This window comes from Lathyrus oleraceus, chromosome 2 (assembly GCF_024323335.1).
Source record: "Lathyrus oleraceus cultivar Zhongwan6 chromosome 2, CAAS_Psat_ZW6_1.0, whole genome shotgun sequence".
NCBI classification, from domain to species: Eukaryota; Viridiplantae; Streptophyta; class Magnoliopsida; order Fabales; family Fabaceae; genus Lathyrus; species Lathyrus oleraceus.
The window spans coordinates 306,870,887-306,883,528 of NC_066580.1; positions in this window are offsets into that span (position 1 = coordinate 306,870,887).

A 12,642-nucleotide genomic window follows, 5' to 3' on the forward strand; every position below is an offset into this window, starting at 1 on the left:
AATATGAGAAATATTGTCAAAGTTAGGTTTCAATGATCACTTTGCATGTATTAGCTCGGTCAACAATCCTAGAAACTCCTTTAGATGATAAATAATTTCACAAGGTCCTCTCAATGCGTTTCTCTCGAACACCCATTGTGAGTTTTGCCATTTTGATCCATTGTTTCTCTCGAACACAATCTATCAAAATGACAACTTTTTGGTTCAACCTTATGGTGAACAAAATCATTCGTTATTATCTCTAGCTAACAAACAAGTTTGGATGAAAACCTAGGTCAAGAATCGGTAAACATCTCTCGATCAAATACCAACACAAAGAGTTTTAAATAGAAACAAAGTTTTCATCATATATTTACCGTTAAAGAGTTTACATATGAGGATCCTTACATTTACACACAAAGCTAGCAATCACCTACATCTAACCTTGACAAATGGAAGACTTAGCTACTCATTTTCATGGTAGCTTGGTCGGCAAGTAAGGAAAGAGGGTTGATCAACATCCAAGTCGAATAATCGAGGTTGGATGGGAATCCACCTTCTTTTTGTGGAAGATGGTTGCTAGATGAAGAGAAATGAAATTAGGGCATAAAAGCTCCTACAAAACAATGCTGTAAAATATCTAGAAGAAAGTACAAAAAATGGAAAAGTTGGTAAAAATGAGGTATGGTGCCCAAAAGTGGCACCTGCTACTTATAGACAAGTGCAGAACTGTCATGTTCGCTAGGCGAGCAGAATGGCTCGCATAGCGAAGGTCAAATATGAGCACAAAAGGCCCCTGCGCCCAAAGAAAACAGGGCGTTGGTGAACTGTCATGTTCGCCTAGCGAACATACCTTCGCCTAGCGAAGGAAACGCTTCAAGCTCGCCCCAGCGAGGTTGAGAAGTTTTGCTACTGGAATGCTCGCTGGGGACTCGCTAGAGCCTCGCCTAGCGAGTGAGTGTTGGCTGCACTTTTCACCAAAACAGAATGAATTCGCTGCAAACTTCGCCTTGAGCTCGCCTAGCGAATTAATTTGCTAATTTACTGGAGCTGTTCGCCAGGAGCTCGCCTAGCGAACCCATTCTTCGCCACAGCCTCGCCTAGCGAGCAGGCAGATGAAATGCTCCTTTTCTTTGGTTCCTTTGCCAATTCTCTTGTGTCTTTATTATCAATTAATTCATGCCTTTCCTGCACAATAACACACACATCAAAGGCACCAAGCTTGTTTATCAATGTAACGCATTCCATGTAAAACAAATGTGACTTTGACAATTTTAGCAAGGCAAAAGAGTGAAAGATGCCCACATATGATAGCTCAAATAAGCACTTTTGGGCATCTAACAGTGTAGCATGCATTATGAAGTTTAAATTGTTCCAAATGGATGTGAAGAGTGCATTCTTGAATGGCTACTTAAATGAAGAAGTCTATGTGGAACAACCTAAAGGGTTCTGTGATCCTAACCAACCTAAGCATGTGTACAAGTTGAGGAAAGCCTTGTATGGGTTGAAGCAAGCACCTAGAGCATGGTATGAAAGGTTGACTGAATTTCTGACCTCAAATGGATACAGAAAAGGTGGTATAGATAAGACCTTGTTTGTGAAGGATGAAGACGGCAAAATCATGATTGCTCAAATCTATGTGGATGATATAGTTTTTGGTGGAATGTCAGAGCAAATGGTAAAACATTTTGTTCACCAAATGCAATCCGAGTTTGAAATGAGTCTGGTTGGGGAACTGACTTATTTTCTTGGAATGCAAGTCAACCAAATGGAGGACTCTATGTTTCTCTCCCAAAGCAAGTATGTCAAAAACATAGTTAAGAAGTTTGGTATGGATAATGCTAGGCACAAGAGAACTCCTGCTCCTACTCATCTAAAGTTAACCAAAGATGATGGAGGGCCCAGTGTTGATCAATGTTTGTATAGAAGCATGATAGGCAGTCTTCTATACCTAACTGCAAGTAGACCTGACATTTCCTATGCAGTTGGAGTGTGTGCTAGATACCAAGCAGAGCCCAAAGTGAGCCACTTGAATCAAGTCAAGAGGATTCTCAAGTACATCAATGGGACTTGTGATTATGGGATGTTGTACTCACATGGCTCTGAGCCTGTCCTATCTGGGTACTGTGATGCTGATTGGGCTGGAAGTGCTGATGATAGAAAAAGCACATCAGGAGGATGTTTCTTCTTGGGAGACAATCTCATATCATGGTTCAGCAAGAAGCAGAATTGTGTATCTCTGTCCACTGCAGAGGCTGAATACATAACTGCTGGAAGCAGTTGTTCCCAACTGGTTTGGATGAAACAGATGCTCACTGAGTACAATGTCTCTCAAAATGTCATGACATTGTTCTGTGATAATCTCATTGCCATCAATATTTCCAAGAATCCCATCCAACACAGCAGGACCAAACATATTGACATTAGACATCACTTCATCAGAGATCTGGTGGAAGACAAAGTGATTACCTTGGAACATGTAGCCACTGAACTCCAACTGGCTGACATATTTACAAAGGCTATGGATGCTACTCAGTTTGAAAACTTAAGGGGCAAACTGGGAATATGTCTCTTTGAGAACTTATAGCAACCAATGATGTTTGGGATGTATTGTTTAATATCTCTGCCTATTAAACAATTGGAAGTGTGCTCCGATTGGTCAACAGATCATAGCTATGCCACTTGCAACAAGTGTGGAATCAAGAGGTTAAGGAGATATCCTGACTTGAGGAAGCCTATGCACCTGCAGGAGTTCAAGGACACTGCTCATGCAGGAGTGGTTCTGGATGTCAGACACAAAGTCATGGCATCTGATATGGTGGTACCTACTGTAAAGCTAAAGTGTGTGACTACTTGATCAAAGCTGTGAAGCAAGATCAAGTGGGTGTTGACTTGGTTGAAACTGTGAAGTAAAACCAAGACTGTAATTCTGTCATTTGTGTGTAATTCTGTTTATTTTATGTAGCTCTGTACTTTAAAGTGTTGCTTTGGCAACATTTTTGACAAAAAGGGGGAGTAACAGGTGATACCCCAGGACAACAGATTTATTTGTTAAAACAGATATTCATGACAGATTCAAGATTCCCACCCCTACTATGCACCTGATGTTCCACTTCTATGAGTGTGAGTATGTATGAGTGTGCTGCAATTAGAAGTTTTTATTTAACTTCTGTATGTGTGCTGATTTGTGGAGTTTTTATTCAACTTCCATGTGTGTGAGTGTGCTGCCACTCTGAGTGTATTAGCTAGGTTAATTTCCTGCTAGATGTGAGATTTCCGCTGCTATGGACTCTGTTGTGAGACCAAAGTGTTTTAGCCAAAAATTTGCCAAAGGGGGAGTTTGTAGGTGTTTAATTGGCTGCATTGTATGGTAAAACACTAGCTGGATTCTAATGTCTTGACTGATGTCATGACATGCTGTGGAGGTGTTTGTGTGACTGCATTGTAGGTTAGAATATCTAGCTGTACTCTGATGTCTTGACTGATGTCATGACATACTTGAGTAGTTTACTGTAGGATTAGCTAATACAGGATGTATTGAATGTCAAACTGGATGTTATGACATTCATCCCTGTCAGCAGATACTGAGGAATAGAACAGTTGGTGTTCTGTTAGAACTCAGTATTTATTTTCAGTCTGGTTATCAAGGAAATACCAGACCTGGCATACGGCCTACTGTCTGAATGTCAAACTGGATGTTATGACATTCATCATTGACAGCATATACTGAACAATAGACAAAGTGGTGTTCTGCTACACTTCAGTATGTTTCTCAGTCTGTTCTTCAAGAGGATAACAGAACTGACTTAAGGCTAAATGTGTAAATGTCAAATTGGATGCCTTGACATTTATTAATGTAAGCTGTTACTGTAGAATGGACAGATTGGTCCTGTACAGTTCAGCAAATTTGTACAGTCTGTTTTCAGGAAAAACAGACTTAGCATATGGTCCTTGATGTCAAGCTGAATGTTGTGACATTCATTCCTGACAGCATATGCTAGATTGTAGGTTGTTTAGTTTTTCTGTTTCAGCATTTTTTCTCAGGCTATTCTTCAGGGATTCAACAGCTGAGAGAAAATCCAGGAAACAACAACCAAGCTACATTTAATGAACCTAACAAATAGCCTATTTGTTAGTAACCTAGATGTGGAATTTAGGGGAACTCACGTGACCTTAAATTCAGGAGAATACAAGTACAAGGCCCAAGTGCTGCAATATAAAAGGAAGTCATTCCTTCATTCAGAACTGGGGATTTTTTTGAGGCGTGAAGATTTAGTGTGTCCATCATACTTCACTGCTGTATTTTTGTGAGTCTTGTATTAGACATATCTTGTAAGCCAAGCTATTATCACGTAGATGATTGCATTGGTATAGGGTGTTCATTGAGTTGTAAGTGTTGTGTCACTCTAAGCTTTTAAGCATGAGTGTTGTGCATCTTGATTAAAGCTGTTAAGCACAATCAAGAGTTGTTTGAAGTGTGACTTCAAAAATTGTCTTTAATATTGATTAAAGGTACTAATCACTGAGGTGATTGAGGGGGAGTGAGTAGGAACTCTGATCTTCGTGTAAGATTGAAATTGCATTGGGTAGGTATTAAGTGATAGGGTTAAACAGTTGGTTTAAGGTCTGAATTAATACTACTAATAGTGGATTTCCTCCCTGGCTTGGTAGCCCCCAGACGTAGGTCATGTTGGACCGAACTGGGTAAACAATTACTCGTGTTATTTACTGCACTTACATTTTTCTGCATAATCCTTGTCTGCGCAGAATTGGATGTCATAACAACCCGTGTGACATCGAAAGTCTGTTAACTAGAATTTCATATCTCTTACTCTCCAAATATCCTCCTCTTTATAGGTCTCCATCTCATTTTCTTCCCTTTGTCTGATTCTCCATATTCTTCAAAAATACTTCTGTCAATAATGTTTGTCTCTTCACTAGTTATAACTCCCATGCCATAATGTATTATCTTGTAACCTTTTCTTATGACCCTTCAGATGGCATTTTAGCTTTGTCCTCTGATCCAACTTGCAATAACCAGATCATTCCCATCTTATAGGAGGTCGACTCTATCTTGCTTATTATGATATCCTAATCGGATTCTGATTGATGAATGACAACACGACTATCCGATCTGCTAACTCCACCATACTCGGTTGTCATGCTAACTCGGCCTCGAAGAACTCATGTAATCAAATAGTCTTCGTTGAAATCATACCTCGATTGGTCAAACTAATTTTTTGGGATGTACAACTATTTCCACAAATCTTATAATCCTCAAGCTGATATTTCATCCACAGTAGCCGGGTACAACATTTTGCAGTTGATATGTATTATGCTTCTACAATAGATAGAGAAATAGTTGCTTCTCTCTTACTAGCCCAGGATATTAGGTTTCCACCTATGAATTGACAGTTTCCACTAGTGGGTTTTCTATCAATTCTATCCACAACATAGTCAGCATAAAAAAATCCAACTAGCTTATAATCTAGGGAGTTTTTATAAAGAAGTCCTAAATTTGTTATTCCTTTCAAATACCTAAAGATTCTCTCAACAACAGTTAAGTGATGTTTTCTAGGATCTGATTTAAACATTGCACATAAATAGACACTAAACAAGATATCATGCATATAAGTTGTGAGGTAAAGTAAGGAACCTATCATACCTCTATATAGCTTCTGATCCACCTTGATGCCACGTTCTTCTTTGTTCAAACAACATGTTGGATGCATATGAGTTGACATAATCTTGTAGTATTCAAGATTAAAATTCTTTAGAAGCTCCTTCGTGTACTTGGAATGATGAACATGAGTTCCATATTTGCTTTGGTTGATTCAAACTCAGCCCGCATAGTCTTAGAAAATTCTTTGCAAAGAGAGGCATTAGTAAAACCAAAAATTATATCATCAACATAAACTTGGAAAATCAAGATTTCCTTATTCAGAGTCTTTCTGAATAATGTGATGTTAACCTGACCTTTTTGAAAACCTTTTTCCGACAAGAAATTACTCAGTCTCTCATACCAAGCTCTTGGAGCATGTTTGAGTCCATAAAGTGATTTCTTTAGTTTAAAAACAAAATATGGGTGGACAGAGTCCTCAAATCCAAGAGGTTGTTTGATATACACCTCTTCTAAAACGACTTCATTTAAGAAAGCACCTTTGACATCCATTTGATATAAAACAATATCATGATTAATATCATAAGATAGGAGAAGTATGATTGCCTCTAACCTTGCCACTTGTGCAAAGGTTTCATAGAAATCTATACCTTCTTGTTGACTCTAATCTCGACCTACAAGGTTAGCCTTATTGCTTACTAATTCTTCTTGCTCATTCAGTTTGTTTCTGAACACCCATTATGTTCCAATAATGTTCTTCTGACTTGGCCTAGTGACCAGATCCCAAATATCATTCCTCTAGAATTGGTTCAGCTCTTTGTTCATACCAACAATCCATCCATCATCTAATAAAGCTTCACCAACAGAAATTGGCTCTATCAAGGAAATAAATTTCAGCATACAATTATAATCTATGAATGCTAATCTAGTTCTTAGGGGACCATCCTTATTTCCAATGATTAGCTCTTCTGGATGAGAGGCTTTATATTTGAAGGACTTTTTGGTTGAGTCGGGACTTCTGAACCAACTAGGGTTTCTTCAAAATTTTCAGCTTCTGGACGGGCTTTAGAAATTGGGTCATCTTTTAGTATACTAGCATTTGAGTCTCCATCTTCCGGTCTCTTGATTTTTAAAGGTCTAGCCTCTGGATAATCTTCAGAAACCTGAATATCTGCAAAACATCCAGCAGGCTCTGACATATGATAGTTAGGTTCTTTGTCATTAAATTTGACATGTATATACTTTTCAACCATTCTGGTTTTAGAGTTATACACCCTGTATGCTTTAGAGCATTCAGAGTATCCTAAAAACATACCCTTTTAGGCTTTACCATCAAATTTATTTAGATAGACTTTATTGTTCAGAATGTAATATGTACAAGAAAATTGATGAAAATAAGATATGCTTCACTTTCTTTCTGTAAATATTTCATATGATGTTTTCTTAAGAATTGGTCTAATATAGATCATGTTCTGAAGATGATAAATACCTCATATGGTTCATTTTTAGATCTTAGGAATTTAACCCCAAGCCCATTTGTTATAGTCATCAACAATGAATAATCCATATTTATTCCCATTGATTGAAGCAGTCCCAACAGGACCAAATAAATCAATGTGAAGTAATTCCAAGGGTCTAGAGGTAGATACAATATTCTTAGATTTAAAAGAAGTTTTGTTAATCTTCCCTACTTGACATGCTCCACAAAGAGCATCTGACTGATAGTCAAAATCTAGAAGCTTTTTAACAAGTCGTAGCTTGCTATGTTTGGAGAACAATCTCTAGTTAGCATAACCTAACCTTCTAAGTCAGGCCCATTTCTCATCACTCACTAGCATAAGGCAAACTACCTTCTCACCAGTCAATTCAGAAAGATTAATTTTATAAATGTTTCCCTTCCTCTTAACTTTGAATAAAATGGATTTATCAGTCTCATTGATAACAGAAAATAAGTTCTTACTAAACATGACTTTGTAACCACTATTATAAAATTGACTAATGCTCAATAGGTTATGTTTGATTCCACTTACTAACCCAAAATTATTGATAGAGATTAAGGAATTACCAATAGTACCCATACCAATGATCTTCCCTTTCTGTCCTCCTCCAAACCTCATACTTCCTTCCTCTTTCAGAGTTGGGGTTTGGAACATATGCTTTTCTCCTGTCATATGATGTGAGCAGTCACTGTCCAGGTATCATGATTGTTGTCTTGTTTCTCCCTTTAGATATATCTGCAGCAAACACAATTTTAGACTTAGGTACCCATAATCTGATGGATCCTCTATTGTTAGTTATGACAGGCTTCCTTTTTTTGGTCCCAATTAAGGTTATCATTCCAAGCTTGATAATCTTATCCTTTATGTTTGGGCTTTCCATCCAAACATTCTCAAATCTCTTAGGTTTTTCTCTTTTGTTATTCTTGCTTTTGTTGTAGAGATTAGGATGGCAATCTATCATTATAGGCGTGTGATCTAACTTAGATATAGGAAGATGCATATTATTATAATACTGGAATTGTTGCTTCCAACCACTAGTAGCCCAAGATTTGTCCAGTGTGGCATAGATGAACTTAGTTCCCTGCTGGTTATTGCACCAGGTTGCCACATGGCCAGTATATCCCAAATTCGTTAAAGAACATACAGTAAGAGTGTTATTGATTAATGTAGTAAGTTTAAGTTCAAAGGGGTTGCCCCTATTTTCTCCTTAGCACTGGTAATGATATTAAAGTCCCAAAAGAAATCAATTAGGGTGGGGGTTCCTTTGAGATAGAAGCAAAATATAGGAAGTTCTTCGTATCAAAAATTGATCCAGTTGATTCCTTTGTTTTTGCTTCACATATATATAATTGAAATGATAGGTTCCTTAATATTCATGAGAACTTTTGCTTTAACGATGGAGGTTCTATCTGGAATTTTGAAGATGCCCACATCAACCACTTCTCCCAGCTCGACTCCAAGTTTTTGCCCCATGAGTATCGTTTTTCCTGTCAGTGGGAGTCCCCAAATTTTCACTCACATCAGTACCTTTGAAAACTCGAGTTGGTTAAGATTAGTTTTTCATCCCATTCTTGTAGTATCAACCATGAATTCCTGAATAGCCATAGGCTACCTTTGAGGATCCTCTTGTGATCTTCAATCTTGTCCATAGTAATGTTGAACAGTGCCTTGTCCATTTCTTTCACCAAAATATTTTTTGGGTTGCATCAGATATTGGCTAAGGCTATCTGAATAGAACCGCTATATATAGGTTTTTTAGTAACCATTTTATCCAAGATAGAAATAGAAGGATTTTCTATTTGTCTTGAATGTCTTCATCTTCGTAGAGAAAGAAGTTTGAGTCTGCATATCCAATCGTCTATTGATGGGGGGGGGGGGGGGGTGACTGGGGTTATATGGGTGTTAGGATAGTTTATATTTGCTTTTTCTTGGTAGTTTTCCTTGCTTTGTATGACTGTTGCTTGAATATTTCGCTGAATTTTCTCTATTGATTTGTTTTTTGTTGTGATAGGAACCAGGTGACATTCCCTGTCTGAGCTGGTACCTATATGTTCCATAGCTACCAGGGTAGCATGAAACGCATGATACAGAAAACCTGAGATTCTGGAGGGTTGACATGCCAAAAGAAAGATTCCCAATGTCACTTTGGCGAACCAGAGCATAGCCAAAAACAAGGACTAACGAAAGGGAAGAAGAAAGGGGGCAAAAAAGGAAAAAGCAAGAACCCAAGTTAAAGGGAAAAACCAATCAAAGGGAACTAGGAAGAAACAAAAACCAACTTCAACAAAACCTAATAAAAACTGCACCTACCTCACGGACCCAGCCACGGTGGACAGAAGCCTCACACACGGTGGAAAAGAAGCAAGAAATGATGAGAAGCACTGACTAGACTGGCTCACAATGCACAATAGGAAGAAAAACAATGGAGAAGGGGAAATGGACTAACTAATTAAAATAATCAATTAGAGAGTTTTACAGAGGTTTCTTGATTACTTTCTTAGAGGAAATTCATTCTACTAAAATGATAAGCAGAATATTATTACTTTGAATGAAGTCGAGATACTTCTTAGATCCAAAGAATTTTCAAATATGCACCTTTCATCTAGTTATTATAAGAGGATGTATTTGTCTTAATATATCAAACATATCAGAGTTAAACATCTTTGTGATCCTATTAAATATTTTTAAAAAAAAGTTATTCCCTTAAAATATATATATTTTTAAATAGTTCTCTTAAAAATTCATATTCACATTTTGGCTTTTAATACTAAAATTTTCGCTAATTAATAAACCGTCGTTAATTATGTCGTTAAGTTGTAAAAATCATCGTTAAATTGTAGAAAAGACTAAAAATGTGAATGAAATTTTTTAAAAGGATCATTCTTTAAAAAAAAAAAAAATTTAAAATCAAATTTAAAATATTTAAGAATAGTGCAAACATATTTAATCCAACATACAATAAATGTTTTTAATTAAGAAAGGAATGAGTAGGAGATAAAAACAAAATGAGACTGCATTCTGTAAGGCAAAGTGAGTAGGTAGCTTTTTAACTCCCTTCAAGTATATTTGATGTGACCATGATTATTAATTCTCCTCATAGAAACTGGATTTATAATATTACCCACAAATTTCCTTTTCATAATTACAAGAGAATCCGACAAACTAAGAGAATTGCAATTTGCAAAAGTCCAGCCAAACTTACAATTTTTAAGAATATCTTCAATAATGGCCAGCTTTTACCAGCTCCTACTTCATCATTGAAATTTAATTTTAATATTAAGAGCTAAAAATAAAAAATACTCCTAGTTGCCTCTGGTTCCAGCTTCGCATGTCACTCCTTCAACATCGTGCTCACAATAGCATTGTATCATGAACACAAAACATACATCCACTATATAATAAATTTTTGTTATAGATTTTTCTTAGATAGTTATATTTAAAACAAGTTGTAGAACATTAATTTTGAATATTTCTTCTAAATAAAATTTGAATATTAATGTATTATATTGTTGAATTTTTTTAAAAAAAATAATCATGTTTTTTTAAAAAAATTCGAAAGTAATCAATAATTCAAAAAAACAAGCAAAATAATCAGGTTTTGAAGAGGATGCGCCAAATGAATTGGCGTATCCCCAATGCATTAAGAGGAGGCGCCAATAGCATTGACGCATGCATTGGACGCCTCATGAGGAGGCGCCAATGCTATTGGTGCATGCATTGCCCTTGTATTTTTTTTTAATTTTTAGTTTGTTTATTTAATAAATAAAAAATAGTAATGGAAAAAAATAAATTTATTGATGATGTAATAATTGGTTACATTGGACCGACAATAAACTAATGACCGACCCGATTATAACATCCCCTTATTCCACATCCATGTGCATTAGTTTGTCTCTGAGGTCTCCCACGATTTTCTTGAGGTGTTTGAGGTCTTTGTGTGCTGATCTGATCGAGCGATGGCTGGTGGGAAGGTCCGGCGGAAGTTCCAGTGGTATTTGACAGATGTGTCATCATTTGTTCCAAATATCCGGAGGGGCTCTGGCCAACGGCGCTTCCGTAATGGAGTTCGGTGCCCATGTCATCGTAGTTAGGTCGTTGGGGTTGGGGTGAATTAGGGATGGTATAGTTGTCCAAATTGGGTCATTGAGTCGTTTTGGAAACGAAGCAATGGTTCCTAGGGCGTATTATAGTTAAACAATGGTTGGATGTTATACGATGAAGTGACCCATATGAATCATCTGGACTATAGACGGTTGTGGTTGCGGGGTTTGATTCTTGGTATTGTGTTTGGATGGGTGGTATGAATGGATTACGACGTTGGATGGTTGGTTGTTGGGTGGATGGCATGAACGGGTTGCGAGGTTGGGTGTTTGGTTGTTGTATGTATGTGGTAGGTTGATGTTGCGTGGTTGTTTGTTGGGTTTGGGTGGGTTCACATTGGTGTTGGGTGGGGAATTATTATGAGGCGTACGATGACGAAGCAAGTTGGCGTGGATCCATCAAATATCGCGGCTCAGATACAAATTGTTGAGTTGTTACCGACCTAAACCATGCCATATATTGTTGAGTCGGTCTTGCACCATGGATGACTGGTTCGTTTAAGATGTGTTGTCGTCGACTCCTCCATTGACGACATATCTCTTTTGTAAAGTCTCTCCAATCAGAATAATCCCATTGTGCATCAACCCTTTTTTGATGCCAATTCCCCAAACACTTGGGAGATTCTGGAATCCGTTGTAGCATGCCGAACTGCAGTTTGGCCCGGTCACTCTGGTGCATTTCCACCGTAGTGAATCAGATAATCGGTGTCTTCGTTGTCCAAACTGCAACATCGTTATGGTTCACGTCATGATCCAGACCCAGATATGGCCTCCAGATAAACTGTAAAACAATACGAAACGATTAGATGGAAAATAATTTGATAATTATTTTTAAATTAAAATATAGTTGGGTAGGATTATTACATCGTCATGTCCAATGTGGTCCAATAGATTGCGATAGACTACAATAGCGTGTTTCAGACACCTATTGTAGTTCATCCCCCTTACTGACCACCTTAGATAAAAAAAAAGTGAAAAATATTATTTACTGTTAATTATAATATAAAATATAATTAACTAAATGGTAAATGGTAAAGTGTTAGACTTACTTTATTGCAAACGGGAACATGAATGGGCACTCATTTATTGGGGCGAGCGACGACATTCTTGACCAACCCCAAGCTTGAAGCAAATACGCACATGAAAAAAAAGTACAAGTATTCTTTTTTGCAGTTTTACACATTACACTATATAGATGGGCCAACACAGTTGAACCCCAACTATAGGTGTTTACCTTATTAATGTTGCGTAATAAAGGTAAATACATTATATTTCCAGAATTACCTGTACTTTCTGGAAACAAAAAAATACCAAATAAAATCATAATATAACACCGAGCTTTTATTATTTTCTCGTACTCGGTTGAATCTTCGGACAATACTATACTGAAATAATATTGTTTAAGGTATTTTAAGTTTATACCTTTCCCCCTTACTTGATCGGA